We start from the raw sequence: 14183 nt of genomic DNA, 5'->3' as shown, positions 1-14183 counted from the left end.
TGAACCAGCTTGCAGTGAGGGGCTTACCCTTTCGGGGGTTGAAGCCTTTTGACCCCCGGATAATAGCGTGTATTTTGTGGACCTGCATTGCTTTTACGGCTGTGGTTGGTGAGACTGTTTGGGGATGTGACTTGTTCACTGTTCCCGTGTTACTTTACTCCATCTCCTCAGCTTTTTCAAGCGTTGAACCTTTAAACCTTTTAGGTGTTTACATACTTGGCCATTTTATTTGGTCTCGGGCTACCCCCGTCATCAATTACCAATTAGCAGAATTCCCCCGCGCGATGCGGCGGGATTTAAGTCGGTGTCGGTTCGGTTTATTACGGTACTTGGACATCGACACTCTTTGTATCAACTGTTGTACATCGATCGAAGGCCATAAAAACAAAAATTGGTAATTATTCCGATGGTACCAATTCCACTACCGACGCTGTCTAGTCAAAGTCAGAGCAGTTTGTGACGGTACCGTAGGCTAAACATCCTAAAATATAGATATACACACGTTTTGAAGCATGTCATTACCGTTTTTTAATAATCTCATAAATAAGAAAAAGAGTAAAATGATTATTTTTTTCATTTTCTTTTTGTTAATAATACACCTGTGTTTTTTTAAATATCATATATTTGTATGTTAAGATATCAGTTTTATAAAATGTATGCATCACATATTATATACCCATAATTTTAAATTTTACAAATATGCAAATGAGTTTTAATTTTATTACAACTGTACATAAAAGATGAGATTTATTTTGCAAAAGAAAGTAATATGTTAATCAAAGGAAAGTTGCGATGATTTTTTTTATCATGGGTGAATTGAATGTTAAAAAATGTGAATCAGTTAATTTAAAAAAAACTTATTTTAATATTCTAATAGAAAACTAAAACAATAGTTTCTATTAATATATATAAATATAATTTAAAAGATGATGTCACATAAATTTTAAACAAAAATTAATACACCCGACTCCAACGGTCGTGCTAAATATTCGCGCACAAGCGCCTCTTTCGTATTCATATTTATGAACCCTAGATCCTAAATCACCCGAACCCTGTTTGTTTGATTAACGAGCGATTTCTTTAGAGAAAACAAGAATTGCGGGTTTATTTAGGGTTTCTCAATCAAATCAAATTGCAGACTACAAAACCACACACCATACATCGGCTATTTCAGATGTCTGAACTTAAAACCCTCTTCGAGTATTTAGGGTTTTTCAATCAACTTGATGTCGTCGAGAATCACCAGGTACGACAATCAGTTTATCCTTCTTCCTTTCAATTGTACGTTACAAAATCGCACTATACATCAGTTGATCTTTGATTTGTTTTGAAATAAACAAGAATTTGCAAGGGTTTTGTGAGATTTGCGAGTTTAAGGTTTTTCAATCATGGAATTTGAAGATCATCTGACGTGTTCTTGGTCTGCCGTAGAATTAATTAACAGGCAAGTTTCTTCTGCAAGGGTTTTCGATAATCTTGATGTTTTGAAATTGTTAATTTTCTCGGTTGATTAGTGATCAGATCTGTAGGGTTTGTAAAGATAATCTAGATCTTTTTTAAATTTGTAAACAAATCGCAACTATTTTCTCTTGTTTTTTCAGTCTTTTCCTTTGTTTTGAACTTGACACTCAAACTTATTTGATTTTGTAGTTTTGTGAAGGGGTTGTTTTATTTATAAACTATCGTAATTTTCGTGTTTTGTATGGTGTTTTATAATACCGAACTCACATATAAGAACTTGTGATCCTGTTACAAGAACACCTAAAAACCCATTTCAATTGTTTTGTACTTTGAGGCTTGTACTTTGCGGTTGATTGGGCATACGCAGGTTGTGATCGTAGCTTGTATTGCTTTCTTGATGGAGGTTCTTTCTGTTATTTTCGTGTTTGTTTTTTTCTATAGTTCCCTGAATAGGTTTGATTTTATGTTTTCCTTTTTTGGCACTCCCATATTGTTGAAATTGTTTCACTTCTCAGTCATTTCAATGTTTTCAAAACTCCCATACTATTGTAGATGTTTTCTCTTGTTTTTATTGTTCTTGAATTTGAATGTTAAACTTGTTTGATTTTATAGTTTTGTGAAGTACAAACTGTTGTTCTTTTTACTTAGTTTTTAACAAGACTGAGCTCACTTCGAGAAATAGCAACATTGTTACCGGAGCACCTAAAAAACCCCATTTTAACCTGTCATTGTACTTTGAGGCTTGTACTTTGCGGTTGATTGGTGACGAAGGTAGCTACTGTAACGTGAATTGCTTTCTTGATAAAGTTCTCTCTTTTGATCTTTTTGATGATTTTTACTATGTTACTATCAATTATTTTTAATTTTTTGGTAATGAGATTTTTTTATATATTTTTAATAGCTTTATGGTTTGACAATTTTATATTGTATTTTACAAGACTGAACTCACTTCGAGAAATAGGAATTCCATTACCAGAGCACCTAAAAACCCAATTCAAATTGTTTTTGTACTTTGAGGCTTGTACTTTGCGGTTGGTTGGGTGACGAAGGTTGCTATTGTAACGTGAATTGCTTTCTTGATAAAGTTTTTTCTTATGATATATTTTTTTATGATTTTGACTATGTTTTATATAACTTTTATTTCTTGGCGCTGAGATTTTTTTTATATAATGTAATAGCTTTTTGGTTCGATAGTTTTATATCAGTCTTTTCCTATGTTTTTAACTTGACTTCTAAACTTATTTGATTTTATAGTATTATGAAAGGGTTGTTTAAGTTATAAACTATCGTAATTTTCTTGTTTTATACGGTGTTTACAAGACTGAACTCACATGTAAGAGCTTGTGATCCTGTTACAAGAACACCTAAAAACCCATTCCAATTGTTTTGTACTTTGAGGTTTGTACTTTGCAGTTGATTGGGCATACACAGGTTGTGTTTGTAGCTTGGATTGCTTTCTTAATGGAAGTTCTTTCTGTTATTTTTAGGTTTGTTTGTTCTATACTTTCCTGAATTCCTTTGATTTTACGTTTTCTTTTTTTTTTGGCACTCCTGTATTGTTGAAATTGTTTCACTTCTCAGTTATTTCAATGTTTTCAAAACTCCCATATTATTGTAGATGTCATCTATTGTTTTTGTTGTTTTTGAATTGAATGTTAAACTTGTTTGATTTTATAGTTTTGCGAAGTACAAACTGTTGTACTTTTGTTGTTGTTTTTACTTAGTTTTTAGCAAGTGGAGCTCACTTCGAGAAATAACAACACTGTTACCGGAGCACCTAAAACCCCATTTTAACCTGCCACTGTACTTTGAGGCTTGTACTTTGCGGTTGATTGGGCGACGAAGGTTGCTACTCTAACGTGGATTGCCTTCTTGATAAAGTTCATCCTGCTGATATTCTATTTTTTGTCAATTTTGACTATGTTATCATCATAATTTTTATTTTATATAGTTTAATAGCTTTGTGGGTTAAATTTTTTTTTTTGTGGTTTTTTACAAGACTGAGCTCACTTCGAGAAATAGGAATGGTGTTTCCAGAGCACCTAAGAACCCAATTCGGCTTGTCTTTGTACTTTGAGGTTTGTACTTTGCAGTTGATTGGGTGACGAAGGTTGCTTGTGTAACATAAAATTCTTTCTTGATGAAGGTTCTTTCTTTTGATATTCTATTTTTTTACGATTTTGACTATGTTATTTATATAACTTTTATTTCTTGGTGATGTGATTTTTTATATAACGTAATAGCCTTGTGGTTTGATAGTTTTATATGGTATTTTACAAAATTGAACTCATATTCAAGAGCTACGCATGCCATTACTAGAGTATCTTAGAACCCATCTCAACTTGTCTTTGTACTTTGAGGCATGTACTTTGCGGTTGAATGGGTGACAAAGGTTGCTACTGTGGTGTGAATTTCTTTCTTGATAAAGTTCTTTTTGTTGATATTCTATTTTTTATTGTTATATTCATAACTTTTATTTCTTAGTAATGAGATTTTTTTAATATAATGCATTAGCTCTTTTGCCTGACAGTTTTATATGCTATTTTACAAGACTGAACTCACATTCGAGAAATTGTAATCCCGTTACTAAAGCACCTAAAAGCCCATTTCAGTTTGTCTTTGTACTTTGAGGCTTGTACTTTGCGGTTGACTGGGTGATGAAGGTTGTTATTGTAGCGTGGATTGCTTTCTTGATGAAGTTCTTTCTGTTATATTCTGTTTTTAATGAATGGTACTACGTTATTTTCATAAGTTTTATTTCTTGGTAACGAGATTCTTTCATATAGTTTAATAGCTTTGTGGTTTGACAATTTTATATGGTATATTATAAGATTGAACTCACATTTGAGAAATAGGAATGCTGTTACTAGAGCTACCTATATGAATAGCAAATCAAGATGGAATGGAACGCTTCTTACTCAAATTAAGAGGTAAGGTACTAACTGTTCAAAAGTGTCATTAAACTTATGATCAAATTCTACATTTTCTTTGTAGAATCGCAATGGTCTGCTATATAGTACTAAATGTCATTTAACTTATGATCGGATACTTCATTTTCTTGGTGCGAAGGGACCAAAGACCTTAGGTCCTAGCATATACATAAGGCATATATATAATCGTGTCATTTTTTATCATGGAGTGGTCTAGGCGAGTGCTATAAGCACATTGTGCTACGTTGGTGTGATGGTTGGTTCTTTGAAGGTGACTTGAATATATATATATATATATCTTACTGCAGCCCCGTATATTTGGTGTTTTGAGGTGTTGTGTATGATGATGAGGTTAGTTGCATTCGTAAATCGAAACTATAGGTTTTGTTATTTGTATATGGTAAACATGTTTTTTTTTTCAAGCTATGAAACCTTTATAGCTTCTTTTAAAGCCAGTTTTGGATATCATACACTGTAATTACTAGTTATTTTTCCAAAGTAATCCATTTTATATTATTATTTGTATATATTTGCCATTATGGGAACCTACTAAAGAACCATGATATCGGTTCTGTAGGGGGGGATATTCCACGGTCCTCCCAACCGCCGAGGTGATCCCACCTCGCAGACCGCCACCCAGCAAGCCTGAGTCTGGGGGTAAATCCGCTACCGTAGGGGCATTGGGAACGAGCAAGACTCGAACCCGCCACCTCCGGGTTAGAATGCGGGCTGGTGGCCATTGGGCTGACACCCAATGGTTTGATATCGGTTCTGTATCCTATGCAGTTAATGCGGTAAAAAATCGGATATCGGTATTGGTGATATATATCACCGATATATCACGATATTCACTGCATAGTCTGTATCTAAGGAAGTCAAGTATGAGCCACTTGCAGAGAAAAACTCTGCTGGTAAAAAGTCCACTGCTCTTTGGCGGAGCCCACGTCACATTTGATGCATATGATAAGCTACTACATTCTATCTTAGAGTTTTCTTCATTTGGAAATAATTTTATAAAGTACCAACTTTTGACCTGTTTTTAAAGATGTCAATTTTGACTATTCGAACATGAATTGGTCGATGGGGGACTCGGGGTTTATTTTATATCTCTAGCGGAAAAATAGCTTTTATGTTGAAACGGGTCAAATGGGATGAATGGGTTGAAAAAACACCCAATGTATTTTATGACGTATAAACCCTCCTAACTCATTCTATTATAGTAAAGCGATTTATAAAAAAATAAGACAATATTGTAATCATACTTAAGACACTAATTATTCATAAAAAAGTGTTTCAAGCCAACCCAATCCGACCTGTTTTTGCTCGGTATTCGGGCCTTCTACATCTACATGTTCGTTTTTCCATTGTGGCTTTTTATTGTATTCATGTATGTTAGTTCAAATCTGTAACAATCCTCAGCCCTCGTGGAGCTAACTGAAGCTGAAACATAATATGCAGTAAATGATATGAAGCAGTTACGGGATATGTAAGCTTATCTTAGAGAAAGCTGCTTTTTCTAGTAGATTATATATTAAAATAAAGAGTTAAATGCCATTTTAGTCCATGTGGTTTGGGTCATTTTGCCAGTTTAGTCCAAAGGTTTCATTTTTCGCTTGTGGGTCCAAAAAGGTTTCAACGTTGCCATTTTAGTCCACTGGTTTAACTTCATCCCATTTTTCTGTTAACGAGAAGGGCAATTCGGTCATTTTATACGACCGAATTGCCATTCTAGTTAACAGAATTACATATAAAATGACCGAATTGCCCTTCTCGTTAATAGAAAAAATGGATGAAGTTAACCCACTGGACTAAAATGGCAACAGTGAAACCTTTTTGAAGCCACAAGCGAAAAATGAAACCTTTGGACTAAACTAACAAAATGGCCCAAACCACAGGGACTAAACTGGCATTTACCTCTAAAGAATAAATTAAAAATTCTCCCACCTTAATCATGGATGCTTGTTTACGTCATTGTTGTTGTAGATGCTTCTGAAGCGGAACCAAGTCATCGAATGCCCTTCCATATGATACATCTGGTCAAACCTTATGGCACTTGAGAAACCATAAGGGGCCCCACCTAAGCTGTTGGCAGATTTTCTAACGCCTTGAAGTTTATCGTCGAAGAGGTAATAATTCTCATCTCATGTTATTACAGAGTACTAGAGTCGGCAAATTTGACCCAAACTATTCGATCGGTTGATTTAGGTTACATTTGCCAAATGGTCCAATTGGTATTTTTAGTATGTAAAATGTTCTAAAACGTTTTTCTTAATAAAATTAGGGTATTAATTGAGATAATATAAATGCTGTAATCGTATTGGACAAAGTGGTTCATTTCGATCTTGTTACCTGACTTGTCCGACGTGCCAATTTCCACCTTTGTTAATATCATACCATGACTTCCGTTGAACTCCTACATGACTGTATAAGTCCCTAGACTTCATTTTAACATGATTATTTCCATCTAAAAAAATCTCTGGACTTTATTTTTTTAACAAATTTATTCTTTTTTTTTGCGTGTTGAAGTCTATAAACCATAGTTATTAAAGGCGCGAAGCGCACTCTAGGCGCATAGGCTCCGATTAGGGCCTAGGCGATAGGCGCAAAAAAAGCGTGGGCCCGAGAAAAAAAAAGCGCAATTAAATAAAAAAATTAAAAAGTTTATTAAGGGAATAAAGTACTCAAAACCAAAACAATAATGTTCATACTAGCACTTAAAAGGTCTCAGATAACAAAATACTTAAAACCAAAATGTTTATAGCACTTAAAAAGTATAAGATAACAAAATACTTGGAAACCAAATCAGAAATAATAAGCTGATAATGAATACGTACAAAACTAAATAAAAAAATACTGCAGAATATGTAGAATTAAATCAGAAATATACTAATTTGGATTTGAAAATTTCAAACTGAGATCTGGATCATTAGTGATATTATCGGATGGTTATCCCTATAAATACTGCAGAATATTAGGGATTTGTGAATTAAAAGAAACTTTTGATTCGTATTAGTTGTGCATTATATTTACCTAGGAAGTAGGAGCGCCGTTAATTCGCATCGCTCTAAAAAATCGCCTAGGCGCCAAAAGCGTGCGCTTTTGATAACTATGCTATAAACTTATAAAAAGATTATAAAATATGTTCTTTCTGCGTGTATAGGTCCCTAAACTCATATGAAAAACAAAATGCAATCATCAGCCAAGCCAAGCCAAACTGGTAAGTGAACATGTTGGGAGTTATCTTCTTGTATCTTTTTGATAGAGGCAACCAAATGGATGGGTTGGGTAATGGGTCAAAATGGTCAAATTTTTTTATCTATTCAACCTATTTTCTTTTTTATTAAACCATTTATCTTAGACTATTTGCCTTGTTAGATGTAAGACACATATGGGTTGAAATTGCCACCTCATCATTTTATGTGTAGGTTCGTGATAGCATTACTGCTCAACCTAGAGATGATATTGTATGCCACAGTTATGCATTTTTATTATTTGATGCTCTATTCCAAAGGTTTTTATTTATTTATTTATTTATTTATTTTTGTATAATCTGGGCAGTGTTTATACAGAGGTGGCAATTTGGACCATTTAATAACAAATTGATTGATGGGCGACTAGGGTATATATTTTATCTTGAACAAAAAAAATAGCTTATAATGAAAAAACATGTTTTGGCCCTGTGTGCAAAAAATGTTTTTGCCCGTTCCCCGAGCCGCCCATTTTGCCTCTTATACCTGCTTTCGTTTGTCATGGCTGATTTTCATGTTCTTGTATGTGGCTCAAACTTTTTACTTGTTTTTAGAGGTGGCAATTTCGACCCTTCGAAAATGATATGATCGATGAGGGATTCAGGGAAAAATTTTAGCAGTAGTGGAAAAAAAGCTTATCAAATGGGATGAACGGGTTAAAAAACGTCCAATGTGTGTTATCATGTATAAACCCGCTAAAGTCATTCTATTCAAGTAAATAGATTCTCTTTAAGATAATACGATAATTGTAATCGTAATTAGGCACTATCGATTCATAAAAAAAGTGTTTTAGGCCAACCCGATCCAACCTGTTTTGACTCGATTTCTGGGCCGCCCATTTTGCCACTTCAACTTGTTTTTCTTCCATCATTGCTTTTTGTAGTGATCCTATATGTTGGTTCAAACCTGTAACAGTCCTCAACCCCCCTGGAGCTAACGGAAACTGAAACAGATTATGCAATGATGCTCTGACGCACATATTCGACAAACTTGTCTCGAAATACAGTACTGGGGCAGTTACTGACTTACTGTAAGTTTATCTTAGAGAAAACCGCTTTTCTGGTAGTTTATATATTAAAACAAGTAAAAAAAATCTCACCTTAATCATGGATGCTTGTTTAGGTCATATAGTTGTTATAGATGCTTTTGAAGCGGAAGAATTTGCTGAGGTGGCAACGAAGCGACTGAAAGCCCTTCCATATGCACACCTGGTTGAAGTTTATGGCATTTGAGTATCCCATAATGGGTCCCAGCTCAGCTGTTGGCAGATTTTTTGACGTGTTGAAGTTTATTGTCAAAGAGGGAATAACTTCTCATATCATGTTATAACAAAGTTGTGACATCCCGCCGGAAAATCAGGTATCTTTCTGGTTCAGTTCTCGTTACGGCTATACTTAATTTAGGTGGTTATTGTAAAAATACGTGTGTTGCGGATAATTTAGTGGCGTGATACTCGTTGATATTTTATTAGCGTAATACTCGACCCTCGTAACCTAAACAATATTATGTGAATTACGTGGAACCTAAACTCGAAACCGAAACCTTTGTAATATGTTATTTTTGCGAAACTCATGAGAAACCGAAACCCGTTACCTAATGACCCAAACCGAAACCACCCCTTTTCCCCACACCAATATTCGGCCCAACCAACCCAACCCAAAACCCACCCTTCTCGGCCCACATGCCCAAATCGCCCCCAACCCCCCTTGTTTTATTATATACGTATATGTTACATGGAGAAACAAAAAAAAAAGAAACCCTAATTTCTTCTGGTGTGCGACGGCAGAGGAGCAGCAGCCCCCCCCCCCCCCCCCTCATCGATTGCTTTCTAGTCCTTCCTCTTGTTCCTTTAATCTCTACTCAAGGTTAGTTATGATTATTATGTGTTAAAGCTGCGTTTTGCGATGATCATGATGTTCTATATCTAGGGTTTGTGTGAATCTTGATGTGCTATTTTTAAAGAGCTGTTTGCATAGTAACAAAAGCTGCGTTTTTTCTGCAGAAATTACTTGTTATGTTTTACGTTATATCTTGTAAACTGGATAGAGTTAGGTCGTGAAATTCGTACAGTAGCTGGGCACGGATGTTGCCGAAAATCCCCCACTGGAATTTTATCAATCAGACTGACGATGACTTTTAAATAAATTGTTCCATGGACTGTAGTCAGAAAGTGAAGAATCTGATTGCAGCCTAGTAGATGATTTTTAATAAATAATTGGTAATGAATTTAGGTACTGAGATTTTTACACATGGTGACGCGGACTACTTAGAACGTTCTATAAATTATTTAGAATTTTTGGAATAAGACAACTATTTTATAAAAATACCTGAAAACAACCCAGTTCTGGACGTCGAAACTGAAACGTAATAAGTTGTTATGTGTGTATCTAACATCTAAGTGTTGTTTATGCTATCCGAGAATGATCCAACTTGTTTGATGTCAACGAAAATGTTATGTGAATTATTGTATGCTTTGATCACGAGTAATTATATGTGGAATATGTATATGTACGTAAGTAAGTTGTCAAAGTAAGTGCATGGTACGTGTAGGAGCTTTGTGCCTTACTTGAATACACTAATAAACTAAACGTCATTATTAACACAAAATTTTTTAACAGATAAAAGATTTTTGTTGGTGCATACGTCTGTCGACTTCGTCTTCTATCGAGTCTTGTACTAGAAATGATAGATCAGGGCACAAAGTACGAGAAAAATAGGAAAAGGCATGTAAAAGTCATTTCGCACGAAATGAGGAGCAGTCATTTCGTACGAAATGAAATTGCTATTTCGTACGAAATGAATCAGGTCATTTCGCTTGAATCTGTTTCGTGCGAAATCACTTGCCTATATATAGGTGCTTGGTCATTTCGTTTGTACGCTTCTTGATTCTGACGCTGAAGTGCTGTCGAAGTGTCTCTAGCCTGTAAACTGTTGTGAAATCAATAAACAAGACAGATTAATGATATTCTAGTGTCATACAAGCTGAACGAAGACTGAATCGATGAATTCCGCCTCTGATTCTGTCTAAGAACTCTTCTGATCGACTCGTTTGGTCGTGCCAACGATCCTACAATTTTGTTGAAGTTCAGGGACATGAAGAACGTTGGAAAGGACAAGGGTTTTATTAGGCGAGTAAATTTTAGTTGAGCCAATATTTAAAATGGGTAAAGATTGACCGTTACCAACAAGGAGAGAGTCGTTACCATAGTACGCCTAAGAGTTGTCTAGACTAGCTACATCTGGAGTGCCATGATCATTAGCTCCCGTGTCAGGAAGCCAAGTGAAGCCTCACTGAGAATCAACATCTGAACGAGTTGCATAGTTGTCTTGTGGCTGCATACGAGGTTGATTTGATTGATTTGGACATTGAGATGGGAGGTGTCCGATACCACAGCGGTTGCAGTGTCCATAAATTGTGTTTTGAGTGGAAGCCCAAGAGAATTGGCGTGTGCCACTAGTGTCTCGACCACGATTGTTTAGTCGTGAGTTGCCACGTGACCCACGGTATCCACGATTACCCCGATTACTATTAGATGTCCGGGGGTAAAATAGGCCTTAGGCTGAGAATAAACTGTTGTATTTACCGGTAAACCGATCTGATTTTGAATCTGTGCAGCCATGAGTAGAAGACTTTGAAGCTGATTCTGGAGTGCAGCAATGTTAGGTGAGTTGGTGGCGGCTGGAATGGCTGGGACAGCAGCAATAGAAAGGTGGGCAGCCGCCAAAAAGGCCTGAGGGCTGTTGTTAGACATGGCAGGAGGTAAAACCTTTGCTATCATATAGTCATGGTCACTCAGGAGACCATGGAGTTCATTGAAACTTACCGGTGGTGAACATGTTAAAAGATTGGCCTTAAGACCGTTGTACACTTCACGAAGGCCCGCGAGAGTGAGCATGACAAGATCCTTATCTTTCATGGGTTCACCAATATTCGCCAAGGCTGTTGCATATTCTAGAGCCCGACTTAGGTATTCAGTGGGTTTTTTTTATCACCTTTCATGGTGATTCAAAGCAATTGACTTTTAAGAGTAAATTCATGTGAGAACATTATCGGTGTATAGGCTCGTTCTAGAAAGAGCCATACCTCACGAGAAGTACGACCCTGAATGTGCTGAAAAGATTCCTCAGAAACTATGGACGTGATGAGCATTCAGACATGAGCATCATTTGCAATCCATGGAGCATAACTCGGATGATTAGTAACAGCAGACTCTGTTGTGACCTTTGATTCTGGACAGGGAATGGAGCCATTGACATAACCAAACAAATTGTGAGATGTGAGAAACGGTTCAATCATTGACCGCCAATGGCCATAGTTTGTTGGTTTGAGGGAAAAGGCAAACTTATGAGTGTTATGTATGTTTTTCTCTTGTGTTGAAAAAGGGTAGTATAGCAGCCATTGATGTGTAAGTCGGGTGAAGAATGGATGAAAAAGCAGGAAGGCTGTTAGGGTTTCTTAGAAGCAGCCCAATTTTTTTTAAAAGGCGATGTTTTTTTTTTTTTTTTTGCTAGAATTTTTGGAGTGGGATATTGATTTGATTTGGCTCTGGTACCAAATCAAATCTTGAAATTGTATTATTAATAAAGGAGATTATAAAGGTCCTATATATAGATAATACTAATTGCAATTGAATACTCTTAACAATAAATAAATTGACAAACCAATAACATAGTTTAACATAGTGTCATGGTTGCAAAAGTCGCTAGGCGGTCCCTAGTCGGTTGACCGGGGAGTTGAGAGTACTCGGTCTAGGCGGAGAGTACTCGGACATGTTAAATTATAAAGAAATTACTTTTTGGAGATTAAATATATGTCAAATAACATAAATTTACTAACATTTATAACAAAATATGTGAAAATGATATTCATTCCTTAATATGATAGGCATAGAAATTATGTTTTATTATTATTTAAGTCAAAGTAGGCCCGAGTTGACCTACTAGATCCAATTTTGGCCAAGGTTGACCGCATTTGACCGACTCCGAGTAACTAGGTGGAGTCGAAGAAAGTCGCCTCGGCAGCCTACCTTGTAGTGACTACTCGGGGAGTACTCGGCCTTGGAAACCTTGTTTTACAACCATGATAGTGTTACATATTATGTATCTTATGTTGTGTTCGTATGTTTTTTTTTCATGTATAATAATAATGGGCTGGAGTTGATTGGGCTTCAGAAGACAGCTTGAAGGTAGATTGGGCTTGAAGATTGTTGGGCTGCTGGAGTTAAAGAATGTTGTTGGGCTGAGGTCGGGTTCCAGTCGCATATGGGGCTACGGATGCGGATTGATATAAAAGAATATTATCTGAGTTCAGATTTTAGATTTTTGATATTTTTTTCCTCTCTCAAAATTTCTTCATTTCTCTCTTGAAAGTTAGGGTGTCTCTCATTTTTGTTGCAGCTTCTTTCTAATTCGTTCTAAAGATTTGAACATCGTTTTTTGTTCGTTTATCAATTAGTTCGAGTATTAGTGTGTATAGATCATTGTGTTGGTGATCTAGTAGGTTAGTTGTAAGGTGTTTGTTGAGAGTTTTATATTTGAACAGATCTGTTATTGTAATTCGTTTGAATCTTGATTTTTTTTATTCAAGATACCATAATTTTGACAGTTTTCATTTTAACAGAGTCGGGTATTATTGAGATAATATAAAGGTTGTAATCATGTTGACACTTATTAAAAATACTTATAAAACAATATATATTTTGGCCAAATGAGTCGGTCGGCGTTGGTTGAGTTAGGTGCGGGTCAACACGGGTTAGGCCAACTTACAATCTCTTTTATCATTTTTTAATTTTTGAATTTTTATTGTGCAAAATACAACACAAAAATGATTTGTTACTACAAAAATAAATAGGTATTTTGCTAATAAAAGCATTTTAAGAGGTTTATTATGATTTTGAGTACACTTGGGATGACTTCCAATCTGTTCGTCCCATTTGAACCTTTTTTTAGTATCACTAGTTTATCAGTACTTGATCCAGTGATTTTCAAACTAAACACCGTTAGCCTCGTTTGGATGTGATAATAGTTGTGTGTGTGATATCAAATGTCTTTATAAGTCTCGACTTGTATTCCACGCTTGTAGTAAATGTTTAATCCAACCTTGAGCTCGAACTACATAGTTTCAGCTGGTGTTGTTAAAAGAGTTTATGAGAATGTTAAAACTTTTATATATTTTGTAACTGTGTTTTTGTTACATCACAATGGAGCCTGACATGATATATAGAGATGAATACATGAACGTAAAAGAATATATACTAAATGTGAATAATCAAAGTTAAATTGGTAAACAGAGTAGAAGGTAAACAGCTTTGGCTTAACTCCCAAATTGTATTAATCAGAAAATCATTATTCATAAAAACTAATTACAAGCAAGTATTTATAGGACTCAATTACTTCTCTCTCAAGCATCCTAATCCTACTAGAATTAGCTATCATAAATCATCTAATCTACACACTAAACAATTCCAAACTAATTCAAACACTTAATTGATTTAATTAATTTAGTTTTCCAGACACCTAACTCGTGTAGGAAACCTCCCCTGAT

The 14183-nt window shown here is 35.4% G+C and overlaps 1 long non-coding RNA gene across 4 annotated transcripts; it reads left to right on the top strand.

The window, feature by feature from the left end:
* Positions 1 to 1509: 1509 nt before the first annotated feature.
* On the top strand, positions 1510 to 13244 carry LOC110903895. 4 transcript variants are annotated; one of them, XR_002572224.2, is made up of 7 exons: positions 1510 to 4391; positions 5811 to 5877; positions 6375 to 6517; positions 7552 to 7608; positions 8555 to 8669; positions 8762 to 8998; positions 12797 to 13244. It is a non-coding gene; the product is annotated as an uncharacterized LOC110903895 (long non-coding RNA). The 4 variants fall into 4 exon arrangements; XR_002572226.2 differs by lacking the exon at positions 5811 to 5877 and having other exon boundaries at positions 1513 to 4391; XR_004879479.1 differs by lacking the exon at positions 1510 to 4391 and having other exon boundaries at positions 5125 to 5877.
* Positions 13245 to 14183: the final 939 nt, after the last annotated feature.

Source organism: Helianthus annuus, chromosome 14 (assembly GCF_002127325.2).
Source record: "Helianthus annuus cultivar XRQ/B chromosome 14, HanXRQr2.0-SUNRISE, whole genome shotgun sequence".
NCBI lineage: Eukaryota > Viridiplantae > Streptophyta > Magnoliopsida > Asterales > Asteraceae > Helianthus > Helianthus annuus.
This window is presented reverse-complemented; position numbering and strand designations above follow the sequence as displayed.